This window comes from Castor canadensis, chromosome 12 (assembly GCF_047511655.1).
Source record: "Castor canadensis chromosome 12, mCasCan1.hap1v2, whole genome shotgun sequence".
Classification (NCBI taxonomy): Eukaryota; Metazoa; Chordata; class Mammalia; order Rodentia; family Castoridae; genus Castor; species Castor canadensis.
The window spans coordinates 39,681,483-39,695,908 of NC_133397.1; the positions used below are offsets into that span (position 1 = coordinate 39,681,483).

The 14,426-nt window shown below is 39.9% G+C and overlaps 1 protein-coding gene across 1 annotated transcript in view; it reads left to right on the top strand.

Annotated features, from left to right (window-relative positions):
* The window catches only part of Prkce (protein kinase C epsilon), a 491,234-nt gene that overhangs the window by 392,974 nt on the left and 83,834 nt on the right, over positions 1-14,426 (top strand). The gene's annotated exons all lie outside the window — the stretch shown is intronic.

The window sequence follows — 14,426 nt, forward strand, 5'->3', positions numbered from 1 at the left end:
TAAAAGGGCAGCCAGCTTGATTTTTAACCCAGAACCTAGTCACTCACCTAAACTTTTCTGACTTGCCTCTGTTCTTGGAAACAATGGCTTGACTAGATGGGCTTTGAAGGGTTCTGTTCAACCCCCCTCAACTTCATTTTCTTCTGCCACTCTTAGCTACCTAAAGCAAGGGGGAAAAGTCAGGGGTTCACTAAGGCTCATGTGACAAAACCTATAATTTTTCACCTACTGTGCTGTCCCCTACCCCACACAAGTCTAAGCCTGTGCTTCCTACTGCTTTGTAACTCTTTACTATGCCTTAGAGCCTTAAAACACCCCCACTGTCATCTCCTAGCTTCTGTGGATCAGGAGTGCAGTGGAGGTGACAGCCAGGCTGCCTTCCCATATGAAGTTTGGACTCCTCTTCAAAGCTGTTGTGCTGGTGGCAGAATTCTGGTCCTTACAGCCTTAGAACTCATGAGGCTTGCTCAAGACCAGCAGGAGAGAAGGCCTTTGCTTCTTTTTCTCTAACCTTAGAGAGGACCTACCCTTCTTTTCAAGGGCTCTAATCAGTGCCACTAAGATAGTGTCCCTTTTAAGTAACTTAAAGTCAAGTGATTCAGAGCCTTAATTGTATCAGCAAGATCTCTGTGCCCCCACTGGGCATGGAAGTACATGCCTATAATCCCAGCTACTCAGGAGGCTGAGGTGAGAGTATCATATGCGCCCATGGGACCAAGACTATCCTGGCTACATAGTGAAACCCTGTCCCAAGAAACAAAATCTGTGTCTTTGCCCTATCACATAACATAATCTTAGTAGTGACATCTCGTGGCCTTTGCTATTTTCTCTTAGTCAGAGGTGAATCACAGATTCTGCCTTCCCAAGGGTGGGGGCTGGTATCTGGGATCAGACCAGGTTGTGGCTCATTGGGAGCCACCTGTAGGCCAATACACCTCTCTCTCCTCACTTCCCACAGTACCTTGTTTTGAACCCACTGCAGTTCATAGCTGTCCTCACACTCTCTGGCCAGTGTTCAGCTTTTCTGTGCTTATGCACTTCTGTGCACCTCCTGTGTCCAGTCAGCAGCCTTTGACCCCCCCAGCCCCATCAGCTATAGTGAGCCTCTCCAGCCTTCACACTGTCATTGGTGAACAAATTGCAATTCGAAACTTGCTCCGTATTACAAAGCAGTGGCTGGTCAGGTGCTAATGACAAGAAGAAACATTGTCACCCCTTCATGTCTTCCCCACATCAGTCTGTTAGAGTGGGTGCAGTCATTCACATTTTACTTGCAGGACACTGAGACATCTGTAATAACAGGGCAAAGGGCATATTTGGTAAATAACAAATACAGGAAATGTAATGACTGACCAACTCCTGCAGTATACCATGACAATTGATACCTTGCCTTTCCAAGTCCAGCTCCAAACTCCTTAGTCTGACATTCTGGGTACTCCCAAATTTAACCTTTCTTTTATATTCCTGCTTCCTCTCACCACACCTGTGACCATTTTTGCTCCATTGACTTTTATGAGCCATTTTCTCTCTCCATTTCTTTCTCCTTCCTAGCTCCCTGACCATTTCTCTTCCATATCTATCTCACCTGGGCTGGCTTTTTTCCTCACTGCCCCCGTTCTCTAAATGCTAGCTTGCCCCCAGGGCCTTTGCCCTTCTTTATTCTTACACTAAATATGCTCTCTGAGCAATTTTACCTATTCCATGACTTAAAATGATACCCATATCTATATACCCAGCCCCTAATTTTCTCTAGAACCCTAAACAAGAGCTCTCCATGTTGAAGCTTGACCTTCAAGATCTTCTGCCCACCTGCCATGGCTAGTTCATAGCATTTTCTAGCTGACTCGCTCATTGCCTCTTGGCTCAATTTCCACCCTCCAATCTGTCCTCCTCAATCTTCATTGCTTCCCAGTATTCTTTTAAGCAGAGACAGATTGCTACATGTCCCCTTCTTAGCATCCTTCGGCCCTTATGTTGTGGCTTTGGACTTCCTGTTGCCCTGGCCCTAGGGCTGCTGTACACCGCTCTGTGGTTTGGGTATAGCATAAAAGTGAAAAATACAGGCAGTGACTGGGGACAGCATCCAGTACCACTCTAGTTTTGTGGGCAGCTGCAGCCCCAAGAGGATGTCATTTTGTGTGTCTTAGTCTGTTTTGTGCTGTTATAATAGAATACCTGAGACTGGATAATTTATAATGTGCATAAATTTATTGGCTTATAGTTTGGAGGCTGACAAGTCCAAGATCAAGGTATTGGAAACTGATGAGTACATTTATGCTGCATCATGATACGATGGAAGGCATCATATGGCCCAGGGACAAAAAGAATGGTGGAAGGATGTGATATAGACATTAGTCTGGCCTTCCTGCTAGTGGAAGAGGGGTGTATATGTCTTAATCCCTGTACTCATCTTCATTGTCACTGGCACAGATGGGGATGCCCTGATGTAATAACTGAAGGTCTAATATTTAGTACTCCCTCTCTTTCATCACAGAGTCCATGGCTCTGGCAAGGATCCTAATATTTATGTCTCAGGGTCATCATCTGTAAAATGAGACTGATAGTTGTACCTATCTCTTGAAGCTGTAGGGATTTGGTGAGTTAATAAGTCTAAATGTCTTTGATTAGTGCCTCCCATGCAGTAAATCGTTGATAAATATTAAGCTAACTTTATTATACTTTGAATTTATTTTTATTAAGATATATTTTTTAAAATTGGATATCTTTTATTCAGCCCAGGCTCCAAAAAGGATTCTGAAGTCACATTAGAAGAATAAATTTCTTCTTACCCTTTTGCTTTCTTTCTGATAAAATTGAACTTTTAAAGTACAAATAATAGAGTCATAGGACAAATAAAAATTTAAACAGTAAAGAAAGGTATGAGGTCAGTTTCAGAGTCAAACAGTTTAACAGCTTCCAGAGAATCCTTTGAGAAATCTCAAGCAAGTATGAAACCTTTTTGTGACTAGTTTCCATTTGAGAAGTTCAGATAACACCTGCCTCCGCTCCTTTGCGCAGTAGTCGAGCGTGGTTGCTGGAAGGATATCTGCCTGTGGTAGAGGATGTGAAAGGAAGTGAAGAATGACAGCCATTTTATTTATGTAAAATGTCATGAGTGATTAGCATTTGATATTTCAAATACTAAAATTTGGTCTTTGTCTACCAGAGAAGGAAGTTGTAAGTTGTAAAGCTCTCTTGCCTCTTATGTTCTCCAAGACTTTTGATCCTTAATGAACCAACAACATCACTTCCAGAGTTAGTGTTCCCTAGATGCCTAAAATATTAGCTTTGCTCTCCACACCAGGCCTCCCTGGAAGACGAATACCAAGTTGTGGTATAAACCTTAGTCTGGCCTTGCTGCTAGTCGAAGGCTGATGCATGCACCTTGGTCCCTGGAATCATCTCCGGCCAATAGCACAATTGGGGATGGCCTGACTTGAAAGTCTCTAGTTAAACCTGCATTAATAACTGGAAGGTTTAATATTTGTAGAGCCTCATCTCCTTTCAATACTTTATCAGTTTGTCTAAAGTCAATATAAAGCAGGGGAGGAAGGAGTGATGGAGTGATCCATTGCCTTTGCCTTCCCAATCTAATAGGACCTAGCCCATAGAAAATCACTGGGAGAGTTGAGCATCATTTTCCCCACAGAGCCTTGTTCTCAGCTTTCAGTTTTCCTCACCCATTGTAGAATATAATATTTTGACATAAAACTCCTAAGAATCTAAGGGCTGAGTTTCTAAAGAGATGATATCAGCTACCATGGCAGGAATCACGAATGAATGCTAAATCAAGGGCCTCAGAGACTATATAACTCCTTGTTTTTATAGATATGAAACTTGGAAACCAAAATTGGGCAGTAACGTGCCCAAGTTTACACAGTGAGATAGTATAAAATTTAAATGTTATTTTAATAAAAGATATAAATATAGATAAAGAGTCAAATAGTTCTGCAAGGTGTTAGGGGAATACAGGGCCATTTTATATCCTCCCTTCTCCCACTTCCCTTCCAAAGAAGCAGCCACTTTTAACTCCTTTAGCTTTTAGAATGGACCTCTGTATTCCTAAGTGGCATTATTTGATCATTACTTTTTTTGTATTTAGGCATTATCTAGTGGCTTTCCATTATGGAAGATGAAGATTTAGCCACCTGCTGCCCACTACCCACCCCCACCACCCCGTCACTTATACACATGCTTCCCAACCCCATATCCTCTCAATATAATTTCCTGTAATTTTGGCTAAATGATTATACACTGTATACATTATTATGACTATAAAATGCCCTTTGGAACTGAGTAATGTAGTATGCTAGAATTGCTTTCCCTTACTATCCATTATTTTGGTTTATTTTCCGTGGAGTTAATAATTAACACTTTGTTTTCTATGTATTTGTTATTCATTCAACCACAGACTCTACAAATTGTCCTTATCATCCCTTAGGATAGTTAGATGTCTTTGGTGTTCTACCAATTTCATATTCTTGTATGAATTCTCCCAGAGCCTTCTACACAGCTCCAGTCTGAATCACTGCCCTCTACACCTGCTGCAGAGCTGCCTCCTGGGATCCCCTTTCTCTGTTACCTGACACAAAGTTGTTAAAACTCCTCTTTCCAACTATCTCATGTCTTCCTTTTTTTGATAGACTCCCCTGATTTGGGGATGCATCTGCTGTCATTTTCTGAGAAAAAATATGGGAAGTGAATTGTTGAGACCTTTTCTTTACATCTGGAACCATCTGTTTTACTTTTGAAGTTTTGGCTAGGCATAAAATTCTAGATTAAGAACCATTTTCTCTCAAAATTCAAAGATATTTTTCTACTATTTCCTAACTCCCAGTACTACTATTAAGAAGTCTAGTTGTTTTGATTTTGTATGAGTCTATTTCTTTTTTTCAGAAATGTGTTAAAACTTTCTGTCTCCATTATGCTGAAATTAACTAATCACTTGGAGTAGGTTTATTTTTATTCATTGTACTAAAACCTGGATTGATCTTTTCAATTTGGAAAATCAAGACCTTCAGCTCTAGAAAGTGTGTTTGTTCTTTAATGATTCCTTCTCCTGTGTTCTCTTTCTGAAATTACCAGTAATTTCAGAATTGGGGTTCATTGTAGATTCATCTGGCTGGCTGCTTATTTGAGGAAATTCTGTTGATATTTTTAAACCTTCCCTGATGGAGTGCTTAGTTTACTCTAAGATGACTCATCCCTGAGACGACTGGAGGACCAGCTTCTGGAAATCACATCTTTGTTTGGTTCTACTACCAGTACTGTACTCTGGCACCTACCCCCAAGTCTGTCCACCCTCTGTTTCTCTTCTCTAGAAAAGAACCCTCTGGATATAGGGAAGGGATGGTCCAGAGTAAACATGGGAATGTGATTTTATAACTGCTTTTCAACCCAAACTCTGATTTCTCTCTTCACATCACCCTCATCTTCAGTGGCAACTTACTGCTTATTCTTGAGCTTTGGAAAAAGGGGTGAAATACTGCAGTGTAGATGTATGTTTTCTTGACTTTCTTCACTGCTAGCTTAGGATCAGCTTTCTTGAGTCTATTACAGTAATCGCTATTTGCTTTCCAACTTCCAAAACTGTGTTGCTGTTGTTTTTTCACTTGTATATAATTTTGTGAAGGAGAGAAAAATTATTGACTTCTTTATCCAGAAGTCAATAATAATAATAATAACAATAACCATAGCAGTAACAACACCAACCCCATGAGGTAGCTATTGTTATTATTCACAGGATCTCTGATCTTCCCAAGCAGGAGACTTTAACCAGATCCCACCACCTTCACTACCATTGTTGAGTCACCTTGTCCCTATTGCTGTCAATCCCAGTTTCGCATGGGAAGCAAAGTTGTATTTTGGAGACAGAACTGGGTTTGGGGTCAGAGAATTGGGGTTGAATGCTGGGTAGGCATCATCTTTGTTGTGTCTTCTTGGGCAGAATAATCAGACTGTTTGAAATGTAGTTTCTTCACTATACCATGAGAATTTAACATAAACTTCATTAGACTGTTTTGAAAACTACATGAGCAAACATCTATAGAAGTTCTAAGTATAATCCTTAGTATTTTGTAGGCTCCATAAATATTGGTTAGATGGACAGAGAGTATCAGGTTTTGGAGTCAGAGAGAGTATATGAACTAAATTATATCGTACTTATCCAAATTCGTATGTTGAAGCTCTAAACCCCAGTACCTCAAAATATAACTCCATTTGGAGAAAGGGTTATTAAAGAGGTAACTGCAGTGAAATGAGCCATTAGGATAGTCTCAATTCAACCTGATAGGTTTCCTTATAAGAAGAGAACATTAGGACACAGAAAAGTACATGTAAAGACACTTGCTGTAGATGGCAATCTGCAAGCCAAGGAGAAAGGCCTCAGAACAAGCCAGTCTATCAGCACCTTGGTCTTCAGCTTCTGTCACAACTATGAGAAAATAAATGTCTATTGTCTAAGGCTTTTTGTTAATTCAGATAGCCTGAGTTTAAATCACTCACTATGTGACCTCATCTGTCTGAACCACAGTTTCCTCATTTGTAAAATGGCATAAAAAAAATAAGATGGTAAGACCTGTGGAGTTGGTATAAGTTGTAAGAATTTAAATAAGCTAGTGGACATGGAAATGCCTGTGGAGGTTGTTCTGGGGCTCAGCCAGTGTCTGAAGAGGTACAGACCTGCCTATAGTGAAGGCAGGATCGTAAGCTCCTGTTTGAAAGGACAGTGGGTGCACACATGAGTCTGTGTCCTTAGTGCAAGTTAAAAGCACATCTAGTGCAGGATCCTGATCTTGGCACCAGGGAATATTTCAGGGAATGGAGTCTTTCTTGGTGATATTCTATTCCTGCTGGCACTTTGGGACTCCAGGACAGGATAAGTAAGTAGAATCATCCCTCAGTACCCACAAAGACTTCATTCCAAGACCTTCGCAGATACTAACATCCATGAATGTGCAAGTCCTTTCTATAAGATGGTGTATATTTGCAAATGACCTACACATATCCTCTCGTATACTTAAGTCATCTCTGGATTACTTATACTACCTATAGCAATGTAAGTGCTATGGAGATATTTGTTATACTGCATTGTTTAGGAAATATGCCAAAAAAATAAAGCCTGTACAGTTTTGGTACAGATGAAACTTTTAAAGTATTTTCCATTTGAGGTTGGTTGAACCCATAGATGTGGAACCTGTGGGTATGGAGGACTGACTGCCATATGTGCATGACAGTAAGCAACAAGCTAGAATAGCCCAACATATCTGCTTATGTTGGAAAGTTGTAGAGTCTGACTTGACCTCCTCAACCTCCTTGTTGGGCTTCATTGCTCCCCACCACTTTCATGAGCTACAAACACACATACACACATACTACCTTGTCCCTATGTGACTTGCTTCAGCAAAGAAACTTACTCTGGCAATGTGCATTTTAGTCATGAGAGCCTTCTGTCCTTCTATCATGCTATGTAATTGAAGGGGTGTATCCCCCTAATAATGGCATGCTAATTATTAGCCTGGGGTCTTCAGGAAGAGCCAGGTTTTTGTAGGTTCAGATTTACTTGAGAGTGAGACCATCTTTGCCCCCAAACTGATTTCAGGCAGTGTTACCTGCTGATCACAGTGTGGGACAAAGTCATTGTGACATAAAAGAGAGGGGAAAAGAGAGCAGAAACAGAGCTGGTTGGGATGAATGCCAAGTTTACACTCCTCTGAGGAAGCCATGATTTTGCTGACCAGATCAGAAGTAGAATTTCCATTGACTCTGTGAGTTCAGAGCAAATCGGAAGTTTGGAACCAGAGAGAAATTCCTTATTAAATTGGAGTGTTTCAGCTATTAATGTTCATTCAAAGAAAACAAGATCAAGAACTCTGTGATCTACTTTTTGTCTGCTGGTACCTGGCATAAAACCGAGAACCCAGTTTAGGGATTAAGGGCACAATTCCAGAAGCCCTGGGCTCAAACTTTGCCTCTTCTGCTCATTAAATATATGACCTTAGGCAAGGAACTTCTCTAAACCTCAGTTTTTTCATCTGCAAAATGGAATATTGCAAGATTTGTGAGAATCTTGTGATTATGAGAATCAAAGGTATTGTGAGAATCGAATGAGTTAATACATGTGAAGCAGTTACTCAGGTATAGAGTAGGGGCTCACTAAATGTTAGCAGCTGAGTAAGTTGTTGGTAAAATTCAGCTTTGTCCATCTCAGACATTTCACCATGGATACGTCCTGCCAGTTGGCAAACTGATGAAAACACCTTTTCTGGTCAGAGTCTTCAAACAAAGGCTGCTTTCAGGCTCCTACCTGTCCTGTGAAGGGCAATTTGATATCTGCATATTACTTCTATTTTATGAGTATGTAATGTTCTGTAGAAAGTAGAAATCTTGGAACAAGTGTTACTGCAATGTATTCAATAGTAAGGACTGAATTCTCCAAGGTTGAGTCATAAGATTTTGTTTCTTCAATGCTGTTGGCTAATGATTGAGCTACTAAAAATGGGAATTGTTTTAGCAAACAATCGGGTGGCTTTACAGCAGTAAGCAGAGTCCTGTGTGAACGTCTCTGGCTGGCTCTGTGGACCCTCCCAGTTGGCTATTTGTTTCAAGATGACTCGGGCCACAGGTGGGACAGGAGAGGGGAGTGGCAGGGGGACCTAAGTGAGCAGAGGCAGTAGGGGTCACACTTAGTCAGCTTTGCTTGTTTCTTTGGTCATATGCTAACAGACAGAAGAATTAATGCCTGTGTTTGCTGCCTCCTTTTCTCTCCTTGCTTCTGGGTCTCGTCTCCCAACATTCCTGCCAGTTAACTCATAAAGCAAGAACTCAGGGCACTTTAATTGCTTAGAAACCTTTAACAACTTGGTGTTATCTCAAGGTAATGTCTAGACTCTTCCACTTCTCATGTAACACCATTCACAAGCTTTGGCTCTCACTAGCTTTGACTCATGGGATTTGTACACAGGTATCCTCTGCCTGTCTTCCTAGGTGATTCTCCCACCAACCTTGTCTTTTGAGTTACTTCTGGAGCCCTCTGACACTCCCAGGCACAGTGTGGACTTATTCTCTCAATTTTGACAATAATAGTTACAACTGCTTCCACCACTCTGAATCTTTGCTTAAGAATATCATACCTTTTCCTGGAATACCCTGGTGTGTGTTTGTGTGATTGTTTGGTGAGTTCCTTCTCATCCTTTAAGATTTAGCAATAGTCCATTTCCCCTCACCTTTCCCAGAAAACTTAGTCATTGCTTCCTCCTATTAACATTACATTTATGCTCTAGTATATTATAGCATTCTCATACTGTATTGTGACTGTTTCTTGGTTGGATAATCCTATGGGGTTTCCATAGATTATGATAAACGTATGGTTCTCCCAGTGGCCTATGATTTCTTGGCCAATCTTCAAATTTATCAAGAAAATACCACCAGGGAGGTGGGGAATTCTTTAACAATATTTGGCCACAAGGACACATTTTCTCATGGACTTTTCACAGGACCTACCTTTCTTTTAACCTCCTTTCCACATTCCACATGTGCTTTTATTCCTCATAATATCTGATTGATGAATTCCTGGGGGAAAAAATACTAGGCTAGGAATCAAACCAGAACTGTAATAAAGTTCTCTTAACCGGATGGCCTTAGGCAAATTATTTCTGTTCCCTTTGTCTTAGTTTCCATATCCAGGAGTTTAGTGACCAGGTGGGATGATCTAACTCTGTGACCCTAAGATTGTCTGATCTAGGAATGTCTCAAACAGAATCCAGAACTGGGTCTTTGAAAATGCTGACTCATGTTCCTCATGGAGGTTCTGGAGGATAAGGAGTAACTCCATGTAGCAAGAGTACCCAGATGGCCCTGAGTGGGGTTTAGAGAATATAGCCCACAATTCCTATTATTCCAGGCCCTGACACTGCCAAGTTATCCCTGTGGTCAGCAGCATTCCCTTGAGGGGATTCAACTAATCCTGTGAGCAAGGACTCCTGACTGAGGGTCAGGGATCTGATTTGGAAAGTCCTGGTCCACTTGGGGTTGAGAATCACATAGCCATCTTGGAAGCAGGGTTGAAATTTGTTTTCTTGTTGGAAATCTGCTCATGCAAAATCATTTATTTGAAGAGGCTTTCTTGGTTGTTGAGAACCAATCAAGAAAACATCTTTGTTTGGATAACAGTGGGTTTCAGCAGACATTCATTCATGTAATCAACAATGGTTGTTAAGTTGCCTTGGTGTGCCAGGTGTAGGCCTTCAAGATGCCATGGTAAGGAAAAGAGACACACAGTCTCTGCATTCTTGGTACTTGAATTTGAGTGGAGATGGCAGACAATGAAACAAGCAATAACAATAAAAACTGATAAGAGTTATGATAGGGAAAATACAGGGCACTTCCAGGGAAACATAGCAAGGAGAGATACCTCAGCTTATTTGCAGAAAGTCAAGGAAGGCTTGGAGGTAGGGGAATGGCGTGTCTTGGAGAGGTCTAATGGGATGCGGGTGGACATGGCCTAAGAGGACATGAAAAGTGTGACAAGGAATGAGGATAGGATGTACAAGGTCTGTTGGTTTAAAGAGTCTCTATATGACTGGAACTCAGAGCAAAAAGTGAAGCCTAGTGAGCAATGAGGTTTGAGGGGAGACCAGGGACTGCAGCCCAAGGGGTTGTGGAATAATTCAAAGCACTGTATGTGCACAGTAACATTTCGGTTGTACTGTATGTGGGAACTGTAAACTATGGACTTACTGTCCAACAAAATTTCAGAGGGGAAAGAAAATTTGGGAGATTAGCTTCTCTAATTCCATCTTTTATAGATGAATAAATTAAACTCAGAAAGAATTGTTCAAGGTCACTATTCTCCTAGTGACAAAGACAGAACTGTGAGTCAGCATTCTGGGGCTTGATGATGTGTGCTGATAAATTAGCTCTCTAAAAGGCAAAACAAACCTGATTTGTAGCATTCATTGATTTCTGTAGTATAAATATCCCCCCTGGGGCCAGTTTCAAGCTACCCATGTTTAATAACTGGCTTAAAAAATTCCTGAAAATTGTGCAATCTGCTCTTGTGAGTTGGTACAAGCAAGCCATAGCACCCAGTGGGAAAGCAGATTGTATGTATCTCTTCCCAGCTCCCTGCCAGCCATTGTGGGGATATTTATACCATGTAAATCAACAAACAGTGCTGATGAAAACCACCTCCCCCATTGTTGCATAGTTATCTGTATACTACTTGAGTACATTTTCCCCTGACCAATAGTCAGAAACTTCTTCAGAAGACAGTGTTCCCTGCCTTGACTGTCCTACACTGTTACTTTGCAACTCTGGATTTGATTCCCACATCTACAGAGGAGGGATAATGCTGTAGTTCAGTAAATTTAAGATGGTTTTCATTTTAAGATTTACCGGTGTTCTTAGATTTAAAAATATTTTATTTTAGAATAGTTTTACATGTATAGAAAAGTTGCAAAGATAATACAGAGGGTTGTTATATACCCTATACCTAGCTTCTCCTGTTGTTAACATCTGAGGGTTAATCTTGCCAACTTGGTTAAATTGAAAGACACCTAGGAGATTAGTAAAGCACACCTCTGGGTGTGTCTATGAGGCCATTTCCAGGGATGACTATATCAGGAGGACTCTGACCTAATTGATGGTTTACTTCCTTGATGGATTCAATATTTGAATAAGCTATTGGGAGGTGGTAGAACTGTGGAAGGTAGGGCATGGTTGAAGGAAGTAGGGCATGTCTTCAAAGGGTATATCTTGCCCTGGCCCCTTCCTGTCTTTCCCTCTCTGTTTTCTGCTGCCATGAGGTGAGAAGCCTCTGCCATACTCTCCCACTGTCATAATATTCTTCCTCATCATAGGCCCAAACCAATGGATCCAGCCAAACTTGAACTGAAATCTCTGAAACTGTGAGCCAAAATAAATTCTCCTTATAAATTCCCTCTCCTGGAAGCAGGCGGGGTGGGAGGAAGGGTGGCAAACAATGTATACACATATGAGTAAATATAAAAATGATAAAAAAATTCTTTCTTTCATGTATTTGTCATAGCAATGAAAAGGCTAACACAAAATCCTACATTACTATGGTATATTTGTCATAATTAATAGACTAATATTGATACACTATTATTAACTAAGTCCATACTTTATTCAAATTTACTAAGTTTTTACCTTTTTTTGTTTGCCCCCAGGACCTCATCCAGAATATCCCATTATATCACAGTTAGTAGTTGTATATCCATAGGTTCCTCTTGGCTGTGACAATTTCTCAGATTTTGTTTTGATGATCTTAACAATTTGAGGAATACTAGTCAGCTGTTTTGTTGAATATATCTCCACTGGGATTTGTCTGATGTTTTTCTCTTGATTAGATTGTAATTATGGGCTTTGGAGAGGAAGACCCCAGAGTTAAAGTACCATTTTCACCACATCTTATCGAAGGTACCTGCTATTGACATGACTTGTTGATATCAACCATGATCACCCAGCTGAAGTAGTGTTTGTCAGGTTTCTCTGATGAGAACTTATTCCCCTTTTTTAAAATCACGCTGTGTTCTTGGAAAGAAGGCTCTATACAAAGCCGTACTTAAGAAGCAGAGAATCATACGCACCTCTGTGAGGGCACAGTAGCTACATTAGTTAGTTAGAATTCTTTTTCATGTGAAGTTTGCTTTGTCCTTCACTATTTATTTACTCATTTATTTACATCAGTATGGACTCATAGATGTTTATTTTATCCCTTGTGTTAAAATCTAAAACTACCTTATTTAATTTTTCAAATTGTTCCAGATCTGCTCACTGGGAGCTATTTCAGTTGATTCCTGTGTTTCTTTAACATACCCCCATCATTGGGGGGGTTGTTTTGCTTTGAGCACCTCCCTACTTCTAGTACTACAAAAATCTTCCAGCTCCTCTTATAAATTTCCTGTTCTGGTCCCCAAGTCAACCATTTTCCCAAGAATCCCCATCTCCTTTTCCTGGAGAATGGGTATGCTTATTGCTATTGAGTGTCATTTCTTTTAGGCCCTCTCAAATGACAAAGCAAGGAATTATATGTGTACTAACTCCTAGACGTAAACTTATCTATAAATATTCTATGTGCAACTATTTGTGTCTGTGTTAAACTAACATGAATTCATACTAATGTCTCCAATTCTAATCTGTTACCACCTGGGTCATTCTATCTACCTCCTCTTATTTATCTGTAAACATCACTCTAATAGTAAAAAAAAAAAAACTGGCTTCAGCCATTTACCATCTATGTGCTTAACTGTTCATTTCTAGTATATATCTATAGTAGTATCAGAATTGTTAACCCAAACTAACATGGGAAACAACTTTATCGACTTAGCATACTGAATTAGTTTGCTAGTGCTGCCATTCAAAAGTAGCACAAACTGGGGTGTTTAAACCACAGAAATTTATTTTATGAAAGTCCTGGAGGCTGGATGTCCAAGATCAAAGTAATAGCAAGACTGGTTTCCTGTGAAAGCCAAAAGAAAAAGATCTACTCTAAGCCCTTCTCCTCAGTTTGTAGATGACACCTTCTTACTGCCTCTTCATATCATTGTCTTTCTGTGCACATGCATACTTGGTATCTCTTATTCCCCAATGTCCTCTTCATAGAAGGACATTAGTCAGATTGAATTACAGCCAATCCTGGTGGTATATTTTAATTTATTGACCTCCTAAAAGCTCTGTCTTCAAATATAGTCACATCCTGAGGTAATTGGGGCTAGAACTTCAACTTATGCATCTAAGGGAACATAATTCAACTCATAACAAGTATAGTAGTTATGTATAGCTTCTTTTTATATAGTCTTATAGACTCCACTAATTTCCTAAATTACTTAGGTCAGCACTTCCCACCATGCCTTTCAATTAAATTACTGCATACATTTGTAATTCACATTGACTATATTGTCACATTTTTCATACCATCCTGGGATTCTCAACCTCTTAAATGACTTTAAATTTGCATACATTGAGGCTTACCCTTCATGCTGTAAAGTTCTATGGATTTTGACAAATTCAAAATATCCAATTATGGATATCAAATATCCATTATTGCAGAGTCCTATAGAATAGTTCCACTGCCTAAAAATCCTCTGCGCTTCACCTATTCAACCCTCCCCGCCTCCCTAACCCCCTAGCAAGCCTTTATCTTTGTACCATTACTATAATTTTGCCTTTTTTCAGAATACCATAAAATTGTGATTATACAGTATGTAACCTTTGTAGACTATCTTCTTGTACCTAGTAATAAGCATTTAAGATTTATCTAATGTCTTTGTTGTTGTTGACAGCTCATTTCTTGTTATTGATGAGTAACATCAATATATTTATATATTTTATAAATATATCACAGTTTGATCTAGTTTTGGTGACTATGGATGAGGCTGCTATAAACATTCACATACCTAAGAGAG